Below are 17,294 nucleotides of genomic sequence, written 5' to 3'. Positions count from 1 at the left end.
TGTATCTTGGGGACTTACTCTGAAAGTGTCCCAGCATAATGGCAGAGACAATGCTCTGCTCTTTCTTTTTCTTTTTTTTTTTTTTTTTTTTTTTTTAGTAGTTACTGACAGTAAATTTTCAAACTGCCTTCTCAAATTCAGTGTAATTGAACTCAACCAGAAATAATGAATATAACTGTGGGTATCAATACCTTTGCCATTAAACTCAGTGAGGTACTTCAAAGTACCTCATCCCACCTATAAGAAATGCACTTACATTTACCTGGAGTTACCTAATATAAATGAGCCCGGTGCTGCACTGGCCAGGCCTTCCTTCACTGAAGAACTTGTTGCTCTTCAGCTGCTGGCAGATGCCCATAAGCTGGCTGCCCTTCCAAGGATTGCCTGTTACAGAGAGAGCCGCCTTGCCCAAGGACACACCCCTTTACAGGCAGCCCACATCCAAAAACTGATCAAGGAGGGAGTGTAAGGGCCTGTTCATTGCAAATCAACTTGAGAAAATGCTGAAGGGTAATTCTAGCTCTTGAAATCTCTATGAGAGTCACTGAAGCTGTGATGGGTCTCCGTGGAAGCTCAACTTCTTTCTCTGCCCTGTCTGCTTCCTTCCCCTATCTTGAGAGGCGTTGATTCCAAGGATGCACCTTAATTAACATAACGAGCTCTTAATTTCATCTCAGAATCGGCTTCCCAGGAACCCTAATCTTTGCCGCATAGGCCCCTACAAAGCCCATTTGGGGGGAAGTTATGTCTGCATTTGATGCAGGCATCCAATCAGTCAAGTATTTGATTAAATGGGTACAATGTATAAATTTATATCCATAGGAAAATAAGAAAGGAATATTTACTTCTATCTTGGTAGAATATATAGTCAAGTTAGAGAGATAGCATAAATATATGAAAAGGTAACTCATTATATAATAAATGATAAGTATCCAATGGTTACATGGCATTGGGACTTATCAGAAGGGAAGATTGGTTTTAGGACAAACTAGTTGCTGGTTCTTTGAGGAGCAGTAAGTTTATTGTAACCCATTATTATCTGCAGGCTGTTCTTCTATGAAAGTCAGCTCATCAGGACATACAAGAGTCTTCAAACTAGAAATGAGATTGATTCTGAGTAGCCTTCCTGCTGCTCTGTACCTCATGATGAAACTGCCAGACAATTCACAATGGCAGTAGGTAAAAAACATACTTCCATAAATACTTTTTCCATGAGATCTGCTATAGTTGGCCCTCTTCTTCCTGGGTTGCTTAGGTTCCCAGGAACTCTCTACTTTCCCCATTCAAACTCCAAAACATTGACACATAATGAAGGTGCCTTGCCCTTCTTCTGGCTGAGCTGGTTTGCAGGATTGGCCCTGCCAATCCAAATCCCCAAAGCTAGGTCTTGCTCTCGCCTGTCTTGACTTTGCCTTTCTTGGCATCTTCATTGTTTCCATTTCTACTCCTAAGTTCTCATCTCCATTTTGCCCCCTCTAGATTCTATCAACCCCCTGTGATCTCCCGTCTCCTATGTAGAACTAACAGAATTTGCTCTGCCTTTTTACAAAATCACAGTCCAACATGGAGGCCTTGGGCAAATCATTTAATCTCATTCATCTTCAGTAGTCTCATTTACAAAATGAGGATACTAATTCCTACCTCCTGTAGATGAGAATGATAATGATTAATGAACTGACTTGAAAGCAGGAGTCTCCTGGGAAGAAGTAAAAACAAAACATAAACATAAAATCCTTGCCAAAACCATTACCTAGATTTACCGCATACCAAGCACTGTGTGAAGTGTTATATCATAATATATAACCCTCCTGTAGAAATTCCAAGGAACTGTGACAAAAAGTTGTGTCACTTGGGAATTAAAATGTGATTTATCTTTGGTTACTCTGACTCTATTCCAGGTGTAATCTGAAACAACCCCCTGCCCATTCTTGCACAAGATCTCTTTCCTTTCTTTTTCATTCTCAATCCTACCCCATCCTAAGTTAAGCCTTAGCGATTTATAACTCATCTAAAATGCTGCCTAATTGATTTTTCATGACTCTGATTGAATGTATCTGCATAATTCCCCTGCCCCCTCAGGCTTGGAGTCAGGTGGAGAATAGCTTCAGGAGGGCAGTGTCCTATCTGCTAGGATGGGGCTCTTGTTATCCATAGTAGAAATAACAGCAACAAGACCTGAAGTAGTATCCTGGGGCAAGGCCACCATCAAAACCGTGATACAAAACAAGATTGCTAATCTGAGGAGGACATAAAGCATAAAACATGGGCCAATACTAAATCAAAACAGAGCATAAATAAGGACAACCAATGAACAAGCTGTATCTAAACACATATGAAAAGGTTAAGTGGGAACTGTTTTTAAAGTGGAGAATATATGACTTTTTAAACACTTGCAAAAGCCATGCAACCATCATTACAACCTAATTTCAGAACATTTTTTATCACCTCAAAAAAAAAACCATATCCATCAGCAGTCACTCCCTATTTCCCCCTCGCCCCAGTTTCTGGCTACCCCTACTCTACTTTCTGTCTCTATACATTTGCCTATTCTGGACAATGTGCTTCGACTTCTAGTTGTCATTTTTCTGCTGGATGTATTGAAAGAAATTGAAATGCAGTGCATTCGTTCCTGTACACCTCCATCGATAATTCGCATCATGTGTTACTCCAGTTTTGCTATCCCTTTCATCAAGATTTTAACACTCTCTTCTCTTCCCTTCCCCTCCCCTTACACAACTGTTTCCATTGCTCTTTTATTTGAGGTTAAGACGCTTCATCCTAAATCCCATCCAACAATTTTGCACCCCCCTACTTCCACATGTGCCCTTTAATAGGAATCCCAAGTTTACGTATTATTTAAGACTAGATCTAATGCCACCTCCTCCACCATGTTTACCTAGATCAATCCGAGAAGTTAGCTCTTTTTCTTTTATGATCTCCATCTCCTGGAGGACTCTGCACCATTCCTTGGTGGGTACAAATATGCACTCCTCTGCTGTAGTTATTTCTCCCCCTTGACTGTAAGTTCCTTGATTAATGGTACCATATTTCTTTCTCACCCACAGTGCTGACACATTGTGAGCAATAGTAAGTGCTTGCTGAATAAATATACAAATAAAAAGGAAATTGCATGAAATACCCAATATAACCCCCACTTAGACAACTGTTACATAGAATTCTCGAATTAAAGACCAAAATAATACTGATTACCATATAACAAATACAGTGATTTGACTAGATATTTCTAAACTTTGGATACAATAAAATGCGTTAGCGAACATTATAAATTGTTGGAATACACTTAAAGGCACCTAAATTAATGGGAAACTTGTAACTTAAAAATAATATAATCATTAATTTGCCCAGTGACTTCAAATTGTTGTTCTACTGAGATTTAGATTTTGATAAAAATTTGTAATGAAGAATCTGTATTGAATAGTTTCTCCCTTCTTTTCAAGCTATCTTCTTCAACCCCTCCATTCTATTTCCCTTATGTGAAAATGATAATAAATTGCCATAATAATTATTCCTATATACACACATATCCACTTACAACCTTCATTTTTCTCAACACAATTTGTCAGCCTGTCTTCCCAGCCAGTGTGCTTTGAAAGTGTGAAGTTCACTCAAACAGGTTTCTTTCTTTTGACACACATCTTAAAATGTCATTAATTAATTTATTGTGCAAACATTTAATGGAAATCCTGTCTTGTGTGAAGCACAGTGTTATAAAAAATTAATATGCTAAGGCCTCTGCCTTTATGGTTCACATGGTTTTGTAGTGGATCAAGATGTCTAAACATAAGTTAAAGAGAGATGCATGCAGAAAAGAGGTTTAGGTAAAGTGTCTGTGAGTTCAGAAAGCGGATGGTTAAAAGTTTGAGCTGTAATAAAACTATCTTTTGACATGCTTGCTTTTATCTGATGGACTCTATGAATCTGATCACTTTTCCTTTTTGGTCTGCCTGCTAGGAATCTCAGGACCATTTTTTGTGGTCCACCTTTATCTATAGTATAATTTGACCTACAGTATAAATTTCATGCATCGATGGAACCCCTTACTTTTTCTTATTTTGCCACTTTAATTTTTCTTTGTCTACTTTTTGGTTTTTATTTTATTTTTACTTTTATGTATCTCTTCAAGCTACGTAAAATACGTGTGTATGTATGCACAATGTATGTATATATATATATATATATATATTTTTTTTTTTTTTTTTTGAGACGGAGTCTTGCTCTGTCGCCCAGGCTGGAGTGTAGTGGCATGATCTCGGCTCACTGCAGCCTCTGCCTCCTGGGTTCAAACAATTCTCCTGCCTCAGCCTCCCAAGTAGCTGGGACTACAGGCATGCACTGCCGCACCTGGCTAATAAATACATGTATGTATATTTTTAATGATGTGAGACATGAGTACTGACTAAAAATAATTCTGAAAAAGGCATACTAAAGAGAGCTATAGAATTGCTTGATTGCTTGACCCTCTTCACTCTGAGTGTGTGTGTGTATATGTATTTGCACCTGAGACTGGGCAATTTACAAAATAAAGTGTACAAAAGAGAGTTTAATGGACTCACAGTTCCACATGGCTGGGGAGGCCTCACAATCACAGTGGAAAGTGAAAGGCATGTCTCACATGGTGGCAGACAAGAGAAGAGAACTTGTGCAGGGAAACTCCCCTTTATAAAAGCATCAGATCTCCTGAGACTTATTTGCTATCACAAGACTAGCAAGGCAAAGACCTACCTCTGTGATTCAATTACCTCCCACCGGGTGCCTCCCACAACACATGGGAATTGTGGGAGCTACAATTCAAGATGAGATTTGGGTGAGGACACAGCCAAACCATATCATTAATTTTGTATAAATTTAAGGGGTATAAGAGCAGTTTTGTTGCATGTATAGATTCCATAGTAGTGAAGACTGGGCTTTTAGTGTAACCACCACCTGAATAATATACATTGTATACATTAAGTAATTCCTCATTCATCACCCCCCTCCCATGCTCCCACCCTTCCAAGTCTCCATTGTCTATTATTCCACACTCCACGTACATGTGTACCCATTATTTAGACCCCACTTACAAGAGAGAACATGCACCTCCATATATGGCTATTTTTTTTTTTTTTTTTTTTTTTTTGGTGAGATGACATCTCACTATGTTGCCTAGTTTGGTCTTGAACTTGTGAGCTCAATTGATCCTCCTGCCTCGGCCTCCCAAACTGCTAGGATTACAGGCATGAGCCCTCATGCCCAGCCCCACATTTTCTTTATCTTCAGTTTTATTCTATTGTGATGGTTAATATTGAGTGTCAATTTGATTAGATTGAAGGATGCAAATTATTGTTACTGAGTGTGTCTGTGAGGGTGTTGTCAAAGGAGATTAACATTTGAGTCAGTGGAACGGGAGAGGCAGACCCATCCTCAATCTGGGTGGGCACCATCTAATCAGCTGCCAGCATGGCTAGGATACAAGCAGGCAGAGGAACCTGAAAGGACTAGACTGGCTGAGTCTTCTGGCCTCCATCTTCCTCCTATGCTAGATGCTTTCTGCCCTTAAATGTCAGACTCCAAGTTCTTCAGCATTTGGACTCTCGGACTTATACCAGTGATCTGTCAGGGGCTCTCAGGTCTTCAGCCACAGACTGAAGTCTGCACTATTGGCTTTCCTACTGATGAAGTTTTGGGACTTGCACTGGCTTCCTGGCTCCTCAGCTTGCAGACGGCCTATTGTGAGACTTCACCTTGTGATCGTGAGTCAATTCTCCTAATAAACTCCCTTTCATATATTCATCTATCCTATTAGCTCTGCCCCTTTAGAGAATCCTGACTAATACAGCTATTTGTCATCTGTTGACGGAAACTTAGGCTGATTCCATATCTTTGCTATTGTGAATAGTGCTTTGATAAACATACAAGTGCAGGTATCTTTTTGATATAATGATGTCTTTTCCTTTGGGTAGATACCCAGTAGTGGGATTGCTGGATCTAATGGTAGTTATATTTTTAGTTCTTGGAGAAATCTCCATACTGTTTTCCATAGAAGCTGTACTAACTTACATTCATTAAAATGATCATACTACCCAAAGCAATCCACAGATTCAATGCAATTTCTATAGAAATACCAACATCATATTTTACAGAATTAGAAAAAATCCCAAAATTGATATAAAAACATAAAAGAGCCTGGATGAGCAATCATATTTTTCTGTCATCATATCTTTCAGCTGAAAACTGCAAAGGTTATTAATTAGACAGGAAATACTTTTATATACTTATTCATGGTGTACTGATTCAGATAGCCTAATTTGAAATGTTTGGTGTAATCATAAAGACATATTTGAATGAAAAGCAAAATAACCAATTCTAGGACATGAAAACACTAAATATGCTATCTATGCTCACTTTTTCTAGCACTCAAATACTAATCTGTGTAAAGTTAATTAATCAACAAAAGGTAACCTATGTAAAAGGAAAAGGTAATCTATATAGATGTAACTTACATTAATGCCTCTTGAGTGAATCATTGAGTAAACAATGTTTTCTGAGTCCACATTACTATTTAGAGTACACTGGCTAGACATTTTGCATACATTATTCAATATGATGCTCAGATCAGTCTTAAAGGCATATATTATTCTTCTCATCTTAGAGAGAATAAACTGGGTTATAATGAAATTTATAATAGTAATAGAAGCCCTGTTCTCAATGTTTTGCAAGAGTTAATTATTTAATCCTCTCACAAAACCAATGTGGTCAGATCTATTTATTTTTATTCTCATTTTATAAATGAAGAAATAAGGAACAGGGATGTTACATAAATCACCCCAGGCTATACAGTTAGTCATGAAGCTGGGTTCAAACCCCAGCAGTCTGACTCCAGAGTGTTTACCCCGAACTAAGTAATTTCCCCAAACTGATTTTACTAAACAGATGGTAGACATTCATGTTTTACACTAAAATTTATACCATGCTGCCTTAGGATTCAGTTCAAACCACACACCTACTGTCTACATCTTTTCTGTTGGTTTCAGACAGAATTCGTTACTTCTTTCCCTGGGTTTCTCTAGAGATAGATAGATAGAAAATAGATAAGAGATAGACAGATAGGTATTAAAAAATAGAACAAATACAAGTATACATGAATAGCACTTTCTATATTTTCTTTTAATATGTACACATACTTTTTAAAAATAAGATTTCCTTAAATGTAGGGATTACTTAATAATGAAATCTCTCTTTTAAAATTAAATATATTTAAAAAATATAAATAAGTCAATGAGTGAATAAAAGCTTCACAACATATGCATTTGGTGCATTAAAATTTCATCAGTACCTGAAATTCTGCAATGAAAGATTTATTATTTTGACTTAAATCCTTTTATCGCTTGGAAAGAAAAGATTCTGACAAGAATTGCTATGTCAATTCATATCTGTCTTTAATGTATTATTATAAACATGTTTACTAGACCTTTTCCTAAGAATAATCTTGATGACGCAGAATATAGGCAGAACAAGAACACACTACATCTTTCATAAGGTCACCAGAGAGAACCACGGAAGGAAGTTAGGGACAATTGAGGTAGATACCAGAAAATTGATTTTGAAAACTAGAACTTTTGGGAGGAAATCTTGACTTATTAACATTCTCAAATCTTTTCCAAAGAAATATTATCTACAAATAAAATCCTTCTCTGAGTAAGGAAAGTAAGGAATGACAAACTGGGGGGTGTTAGGTAGGTTAAAGTCAACAGACTCATAAGATTTCAAGTTGTTATAACCTGTACTGTCCAAACCTGGCCTGGGCAACAGAATCAGCTGCAGGCACTTGAAAAGAATATCTTACCTGTGTCCCAACAAATTTCATTTGAATCTCTATATGTTAAAAAATAAAAATATGGCTGGGTACTGTGGCTCACGCCTGTAATCTCAGCACTTTGGGAGGCTGAGGTGGGTGGATCACGAGGTCAAGAGATTGAGACCATCCTGGCCAACATGGTGAAACCCCATCTCTACTAAAAATACAAAAATTAGCTGGGCATGGTGGTGCGTGCCTGTAGTCCCAGCTACTTGGGAGGCTGAGGCAGGAGAATCGCTTGCACCAGGGAGGTGGAGGTTGTAGTGAGCCGAGATGGCGCCACTGCACTCCAGCCTGGCAACAAAGCAAGATTCTGTCTCAAAAAACAAAAACAAAAACAAAAAAACCACAAAAAACCCCAAAAAACTCCTCCACGTGATTCTAACATAAGAAGTTTGGTGACAGAAAGCAGATCTATGTTTACATACCAATGTTTTAGACTGAGCATCACCAACCTCTTATTGATAGTCTACCCACCATGGACTGGGGGTGGACTAGCTCTTCAAATATCTCTTCAACCTTCTAATATCAATTTCAAGCCATCAAGATCCATGGTAGTGGTAGTGTTGGTGGTAAATGTGGCACCAGGGCCAGCCTCATGGGCATGCAACCTGTGCAGTCACACAGAGCCCTATAGTTAGAAAGGTCCTGTTCATGGTCTAATGATCTACTCTCACTTTTTTTGGAATTCTTAATAATTTTAACAAAGGCCCTCTCTCTCTCTCTCTCTCTCTCCATCTATATCTATATCTATATCTATATCTATATCTATATCTATATCTATATTTTGCATTGGGCCTCACAATTACATAGCCAATCTAGGTGACTCTCATTAAAGGGTAGGGGGATAGGTGGAACATTGGTAGACAATAATCATTAGCAAATTTTTGATCCCATTAATTAGATAAATAATGCCATCATGAGTTAGGTGTTACTACTTATCCAGGGGATTCTTGAACGAGTCAATTCATTTAGTGGACTTTATCTTGATCTTTAGAAAGGAAAGAGAATATTGGAGTAGATGACCCCTAATACCCTACCCAGTTCTAGCACTGTGGCAGAAATTGCCGTATGTTCAGCAAAACCTGTTTCTTTTTATTCCTTGATACACAGCAAGACTACATGTCCCAGCTTCCCTTGCAGATAAATGTTGCCATGTGTATTAATTCACTGGGGCTGCTATAACAAAGTATCACAGACTGATACTGTGTTAAGAAGAGAAATTATTTTCTCACAATTTTGGAGGCTAGAATTCTCAGATCAAGGTAGTGGAAGGGCTGGTTGGTTTCTTAAGGTCTCTCTCCTTGGCTTGTATATGGCTGACTTCTACCTATGTCTTCACGTGGTCTTTCCTCTGTACCCATCTGTGTCCAAATTTCTTCTTCTCAGGAGGCGAGTTATATTGAATTAGGTTCCACCTAATAACTTCCATTTTAATTTAAGTACCTCTTTAAAGGCCCTATCTCCAAGTACTGTATAGCCATGTTTTGAAGTACTGGGAGTTAGGACTTCAACGTATGACCCTGGGGGAATAAAAGTCAACCCAATACATCATACGATGGAGTTTTGACCAAGAAAACATGGGCAGGAGTCACAAATACTACTTTCAGTTCAATTCTACATACACATTATACATACAGCCCTTTAGTCTCTTTTTCCCTTTCCAGATGACCAGGATAGAGACCACCCTCTGGGCAATCTTGGAAGCCATGTGGTAAAGCCACACAATGGAAGGATCCTGGATCCCTGAGTCACTACTTGGAGAAGAGCCACTCCACCAGAAATGCCCACACAGAAATGTGATATGAATGAGAAATAAGTGATTATTGTTTTAGGCTCTGCAATTTGGGGGATTTCGTGTTATAACAGCTATACTATTATAGCTAAAATAATCAATCAATGAGGTTTCAGAGAAATCAAGGTATCATATTTGCTTTACCTCAGGTAAACAATTACTAGTTAATAAGCATCTACTCAGTGTTCAGATCTGTTCTCAGTGCTGTAAATTACAAAGAAATAAAAAGCACAGTGTCTGATTTCAATATTGTTTGGAAGGCACAGACCATAAAGACACCATTAAATGCTGAAGTGTGGAGAAGTACCTCTATTTGACAGTTTTTTAAAGTCGTTGATCTATGAAGGCTGAAGGATGAGCCATGAAAGGCTTCATTTGATGAGTTGAACTTTGACCTTCAAGGTAGCCTGGGAGGGATTTAGATAAGTGATGGGTATCCCAGCAGGGAGGATGATCATGAGCAGAAAGTCAACGTAAAAAAAAAAAAAAAAAAAGCCAGGCATCAGTGGGAAATTGTGAAAATTCTGCCCAAAGAAGCAGAGAATCCTGCTGAGCAGTGCTGGGTAATAAAGAAAAGCACCAAGTCCCAGCCAGACTCAGGACAGACTAAAGAGCTAGGTAATTATTTTAAGTTGGTTTACTTCAGTACAATCCAGCCTCCAACTTGATTGGGAAAATCCTTCAGAAAATTATCATGTCTTTTTCTTTTGAGCTTTTACTTAGTGTCTTTTTTCCTTGAGCACTTTCTAGATCCTATGAACAGACACTAGGAGAGAGTTATAATGCACCCTCCCTTTTCCCCCTCCCAAAATGGCTTATGACCTCACTTGTCTTTTGTTTTTATTATTTTTATTCTACTATCAGTCTAGTTTCTCACTCACATTTTAATCTTAGGGGTTTTACAAAACTTTTCCTTATTAGAAATGAATTCCTCCCTTTCCTCATAGATAATGTAACTGGGGTTAATTTGGAATTCTCAAATAAAATATTACCATCATCATCATCACTCCTGGCTTCCATTGGTGGCTACTTTAACTGTCTTGCTTCCCTCTTCTGTGGGCCATTTGTTAGAAGACTCCAGCCAGCATTTCCTGCAGCACTCAGTAATGCCACAGTAATAGTTTTTCCATTGAAAAATACCACCAAGTACAATATTTCCAATGGAAATACCACAAGAACAGTGTTTCCACTGAGCATACCGCAAGTAGAGTGCTTTTGTGGTATCTAAATTTTGAGATGAACTCGTAATGCTCATCTTGGATTCATTATAACTACAGCCCCTACTCTCTGGAAAGCACTGAAACGGGGATGGAATTTTTATTTGTAGTTAAAAAAATTCAATAAAAATAAAAGTTAGATGATGCCAAGACAATTTTGCACTTGCTTATGTGAGTAAAATATAAATAGATTTAGCAAGTAAAAGAAGGGGGAAAAACTTTATAAAAATGTGCAGAGAGGATTAACAGCTGGTAAAGCAAGGATATGTGTATATGTGTGTGCGTGTGAGAGATAACATTTAAAACAGCTCAGCAGCTGGGAAAGCAACAACCTGTAAAAACACTTAACATTTACAGCCACTCAGTGGCTGGAAAACCAACTTCTCATAAAATCGATTTAACATTTTTGTCGCTGGTGAAGACATTTAATGCATGCATGTTTATATATCTGTGTTTATACTGCAGCCCCATGGACTTCAGTGGGTTTTATCATAAACTGGAAGAGAACATTTGAAACTATGGAGGGCAAATAATATTTTTGCACCATTGGTCAGAACAATGACTATCAACACATATAGAGCTCTGTTAGATATGTTGGTTGGTAAGTGTGCCTAGAGTCCAATCAATGATAGTCTCTTTATTAACTTTTGTATTTGTACCATCTCACTGATCTGTAGTGCCCTACTTTAAAAAGTCATTTAAAAAAAAATTCCAGTTGGAAGCATTCTCTTATTTTCCAGGAGTTTAAGAGTAAGCCTCTTAGATCCTGATCTGCCTGCAGTTTGGCAAACAAAGTTATCTGTCAGGATAGTCCAATTTTTTCATTTCCCTTGTTATGTCTTAAATCAATTCAGTTAAAGAGGGTTACAATTTTCTATTTTTTTTTTTCTTTCAGCTGGTTTGGTTTGGTTTGGTTTAGTTTTGTTTTTTCTCTGGTTAGTTCCAGGTAATGAATTCAATTACCAACTGGTCAAAGAGAATTTCTTTTTTTGGTGGGGGTTGGGGTGGATAATTTTAAAAAGTAAATGGAATTTTTAAAAATGTTCTTAAAACTTCTAAAGTTAATAATTCTGGAGCAAGTAATACTGAAAAGATGCTAAAATGCTAACACATAGGCCACTATTTTATAGATATGTGACCTTGGAGATGGAAAAGTCACAACACCATGAACCCTCAACTTCCTATTTTTAGAATATAAATCATCGTACCTGCTTTTTATGCACCTCTCTAGATCGTTTTGAGGCTCAAATGATATAACATGTAGAAATATGTTAAGTTGATGGCAAAGTACTAGCCATAAAATATTATTGTAAAAATTAATAATAAAACTATAACTCTCAAGCTTCCCACATTGAAAACTTAAGCACATTTTAGGTAAAGCTTAATCAAAATTATAATGATGTATATGGTTCTAGACTCCCATTAAGTGACCATTTATTTATCCCTCTGGAGGATGAAAGTTAGCGAAACTGGAAAATTAAGAGATAGGTAATATATTAGGTTTATGCAAACATAATTACAGGTTTTGTCATATTAAAAGTAATGGCAAAACTCGCAATTACATTTGTACCAACCTAATAGATGAGCATAAAATGATTCACTCTGAATCCAGCATTTTCATCTGCTTTCTTCTCTAACCAGAGCCCACCCCTGAACAGATGCATTCATGTGGACAATTGCTCATTCACCTATTTCACACCTATTTCATTTTACTTAAGTTTTAAATATTTTTTGTTTGTTTGGAGAAAGAATTTGCGTTTATTTCGTTTATTTACAACAGTGTTTTCTAAAAGCAACACTGAGAGGAATAAGATGGTAGATTATTGTAACATTTCACTATGTTGGAGCAAGTATGATGGAGCTGCTGCTCTTGTCCTCCTCCTCCTCCTCCTCCTCCTCCTCTTCTTCCTCCTCCTCCTCTTCCTCCTCCCCCCCCTCCTCCCCCCCCTTCTCCTCCTCCTCCTCCTCCTCCTTCTCCTCCTCCTCCTCCACCTTCTCCTCCTCCTCCTCCTTCTCTTTCTCCTCCTCCTCTTTCTCCTCTTTCTCCTTCTTCCAAGGATAGAACTAGACCAAAAAAAAAAAAAAAAAGTACTGCAAACTCCTTTCTCCTACAACTCATGGAATGGAACCCAAATGACATTGTTACATTTAGTGTTATGATCTTAACTAAGGTTTTTCCCCTTGAAAATGAATAGAAACCCCTTAACAGATAAATAGAGAACTGAAATTTCAATTCCAACAATTCCCGGAATTTCTAGGCCACTGACTTGTCCAGATTAAAAAAATATAACTCATTAATGTTTAAAATATAATAGACATTAAGACTAGAACCTCTAATTCTAGCCAAGTATGCCCAAATCCAAATCCATCACCCTTTTATTGGCTTTATAACTGAATTAGGTTCAAGTGGCACTACAAATAAAATATGTAAAGGAAAATAAAAGTTATAAAATGTTAGTCATTTGGGAGATCTCCATAGAAGCCTTAATCGCTTCTAACAGGGTGGAAATAAAACCAAGATTTGGAGAGGGCTGTTATTGAACTTGCCCATAACTTCATAAAGATACATATTGTGTGTTCAAGAATAGGAATGCATTTAAACTTCATATCAAGAAAAGAGCAAACATTAATGCCTTAGTGGTGAAGTCTGGATATTTTAACCTCATAGAAAACAACAACAAAGAGAAGAATGTTTTAAAAAGCTTAAACTAGAAGGATGTGAGCTAATGCCACAAAAAGTCTTAACGAATGCCTGGGTTCTAGGTCCTTAGGCAGAGTTTCCAGAGGACTCCAAACTGCTATTCTTTCTTCCCTCCCTGGTGATATCCAAATAGCGCAGGTTAACCACAGACCCCAGCACTGCACAGTCATCCTTCTTATGCGTAAGTGGCAAGGCCTTTGATAATAAAGAGATGTCCAGTTCGGAGTGGTGGCTCACACCTGTAATCCTAGCACTTTGGGAGGCCAAGGTGGGCAGATCACTTGAGGTCAGGAGTTTGAGACTAGCCTGGCCAACATGGGGAAATCCAGTCTCCATTGAAAAAAATACAAAAATGAGCCAGAAATTGGTTGAACCTGGGAGGCAGAGGTTGTAGTAAGCTGAGATCGTGCCACTGCACTCCAGCCTGGGCAACAGAGTGAGACTCCCTCTCAAAAGAAGAAGAAGAAGAAGAGGAGGAGGAGGAGGAAGAGGAGGAGGAGGAGGAGGAAGAGGAGGAGGAGGAGGAAGAGGAAGAGAAAGAGGAAGAGGAAGAAGAGATGTCCAAAGCTCAAAAATTGTAAACAAGAAAAATCAAGATCTACTATGGCAGAATCAGAAGGAAATGAGAATGGAGAGTCAGTAGTGCACCTGGCCCCAGCTTCTTCCCATTCCACTGCTGCTAAAGCCAAAGAGAGCTTCCTTTAGATACATGAATGCATTAGGTAATGGGTAAATTATAATTAGGCTTTCTAGATAGATGTTATAAAACAGTATATTCTTGGAGAAGCTGAATTTTAAAGGTAGAGGAATATGGAAGATGGTTTTATCCTCTTATTGATACTTCTATGACTTAAGGGAAAATAAAGTTGTCATTATAGACAGGATATAAGTAATCAATATTTGCTAATGATTTGTGATTAGTTTAATATCCCACATCTCAAACTTAAAGCATTCAAAAAAATCTAAATGGTGGCCAGACACGGTGGCTCATTCCTGTAATCCCAGCACTTTGGTAGGCCGAAGCAGGTGGATCACTTGAGGTCAGGAGTTTGAGACCAGCCTGACAAACCTGGTAAAACTCCGTCTCTAATAAAAGTATATATATATATATATATATATATATATATATATATATATGTGCATGGCGTGTTGGTGGGTACCTGTAATCCCAGCTACTCAGGAGGCTGAGGCAGGAGAATTGCTTGAACCCAGGAGGTGGAGGTTGGAGTGAGCCAAGATCGCACCATTGCACTCCAGCTTGAGTGACAGAATGAGACTCTGTCTCAAAAATTAAAAAAAAAATCTAAATGGTAAATAAAATGTTATTGAACAAAACAGGCAATTTATCCACTTGATGGGTTGTTCTTAATTTATATGTTATTACTACTGGCCAAAAAATTCAAAATAAGCGAAGTACAGAGAGGAAAGCAATTGGCAGTATAAAAATAGGAGGATAAGAAACAGCAAGAGGCTGTAGTAAAGATACAGTTGGATCTGGAGGAGAAAAAAGGAGCTTAAAAAAAAAAAGAAGCAAAGGGCAGGGGAGAGCAGAGGAGAAACTTCTGGAAAAAGATAGTCTCTTGGCAAGATGAATGGAAAATAAAACTGCAGAATGAAAGACTGCTTAAAGAGCAGTCCCTAATCTTCTGCCAACGCAGGCTAATTTGTATTTCTGGAACTAGCAGAAAGGATGTCAGCTGAAGCTCATGTTAGAGTCACCTTGCAGCAAATGTTCCACTGCACATGTGCATTCAAGAGGGAGTGGGACGAATTTAGGTTTCACAGAGTGAAGAATGACTTTAGGAACTCCAAACATCCCATTCCTGAGCGTCGACTTCAGAACATATGCTCTCTCTTTCTAATTGCACATAGGAAATAAAGAACAGGGTCTGGGCTGTCAATTAAAATCTAAATTTGGCTCCATGTGAAGAGAAACAGCAACCATCCAGCTGTAAATTCTTCTTTAATGAGGTATGAAGAACTAAGCTTGTCACCAAGAAAAAATTTCCAGTGGAGAATTCTAAGAATTGAAAGAGGTGAACAAGCTACGCACACTCCAGATTACCATTCTCATTCTTCAATTTGTTTTGGTTACTGTGAAAAGGAATCAGTTTAGGTTCTTCTTTTTCCACATTGTTTTCCATGTCATGATGATGACTATTAGATTGTAGATCCCTAGAAAGTAACTCTTCCTTTAGTCTTTCTTTCCTCCTTTCTGCCTTTCCTTATAGGCTTCTTCTTCTTTCTTCTGCCCTTCTTTACAGCTTTCTTGTAAACTCCATTGGAAGTATAGAAAAAACAGTTTGCTGAATTTTCACAAAATAAGCCTGTAAGTATAATCAGCACTCAGATCACAAAATAGGAAATTTCTAAAATTGCAGAAGTTCTGGATGTCCCCTTCCAGTTACTACCAAAGGTCAACATTGTTCTGAGTTGTAATAACATAGATGAAATTTGCCTACATTTGAACTTTATAGAATGAGAAACATCTAGTCTATTTTCTTTTGGGTTTGGCTTCGTTTTGTCTGGCATTATGTTTGTAGGCATAATCCACGTTGCTCCCTGTCACAATAATTTGTTCATGCTTATTCATTCTCTATTATATGGATATACAGCAACTTTATTTATAGACTCTTCTATTAATAAAAATTATCATATACATTTTTTGGTGAACACGTGTATGTACATCTTTTGGGTATATACTTAGAGAAATATAATTGCTGAATTATAAAATATAATTTTCTCAGCTTTAATAACCATTTGAATACCCTCTTTGTCAAGTTCTTATTCAAACCTTACTCTCACTTTTCTATTGTATTTTTGCTCTTTTACTCTCTTAATGGTTTATTTTGAATGAACAGAGTTATAATTTAATGTAGGTTGATTTACCCACCTTTTCCCCCTGTTATGGTTAAGGAGCTTTTTGGGCCTGATTTTAAAAAGCTTTGCCAACTTGAAGATCACAAAAATACCTTCCTATTTCTTCTTCTAGAAGCTTTATTTAGTTTTAGATTTAGATCTAAGTTTCATCTAGAGTTGACTTTTGTGTACAGTGACTTTTGTGAGGTAGAGGGTGGAGTAGAGACAATTGCATTCATGTAGTTAGTCAGTTGGACAGAGAACTGAGGGCACCTGTGACGTGATGTAACTATTTGCTCCAGGGAATTCTTGCAAACCAATTTCTCCCTGAAAAATACTTTCTTGATGTATGAGAGTACCTCTTCTGTCAGGATAATTGATTTCTCAACAGGGCAAGCAGCTCATGTATCAAAAATCAGTTTCCTTATCTAGACTTATTTCAAGCCTGTCTTTGTGTTGACCAATCCTTAACTCCTATGAATCTGAATTTTCCTAATCTCAGTCAGTTCCTAGTCTTGAAACATCTTGCTTTAACCACTTAGACCCAAACCCAAAGTCCCAAATACTTCTCTCCAACTTTTGTCAAACAGAATCTAATAAACTTTGCTCAATCAATGAGTTTTTTGGTGGTTTTTTTAGGAGTTGACAACAGACAGAGAAGAAAGATGTTTATCTACTTAGAAAACCAAATTGACTTAGGCCCAATAACTGAAAAGGCTACTCTTTCTAAACTCTACTGCAGTCTCACCTTTGTAAGAAATCAAGTAACTGTAAACGTGTGTTCTTTTTATAGGCTTCTCATTTTGTTCTATTTGTCTACCTTACACCAAGTACCACACTTTCAAAACCATTGCAGCATTATTACTC

The sequence above is a fragment of the Hylobates moloch genome, unplaced genomic scaffold (assembly GCF_009828535.3).
Source record: "Hylobates moloch isolate HMO894 unplaced genomic scaffold, HMol_V3 SCAFFOLD_15, whole genome shotgun sequence".
NCBI lineage: Eukaryota > Metazoa > Chordata > Mammalia > Primates > Hylobatidae > Hylobates > Hylobates moloch.
Note: the sequence above shows the minus strand (reverse complement) of the source record.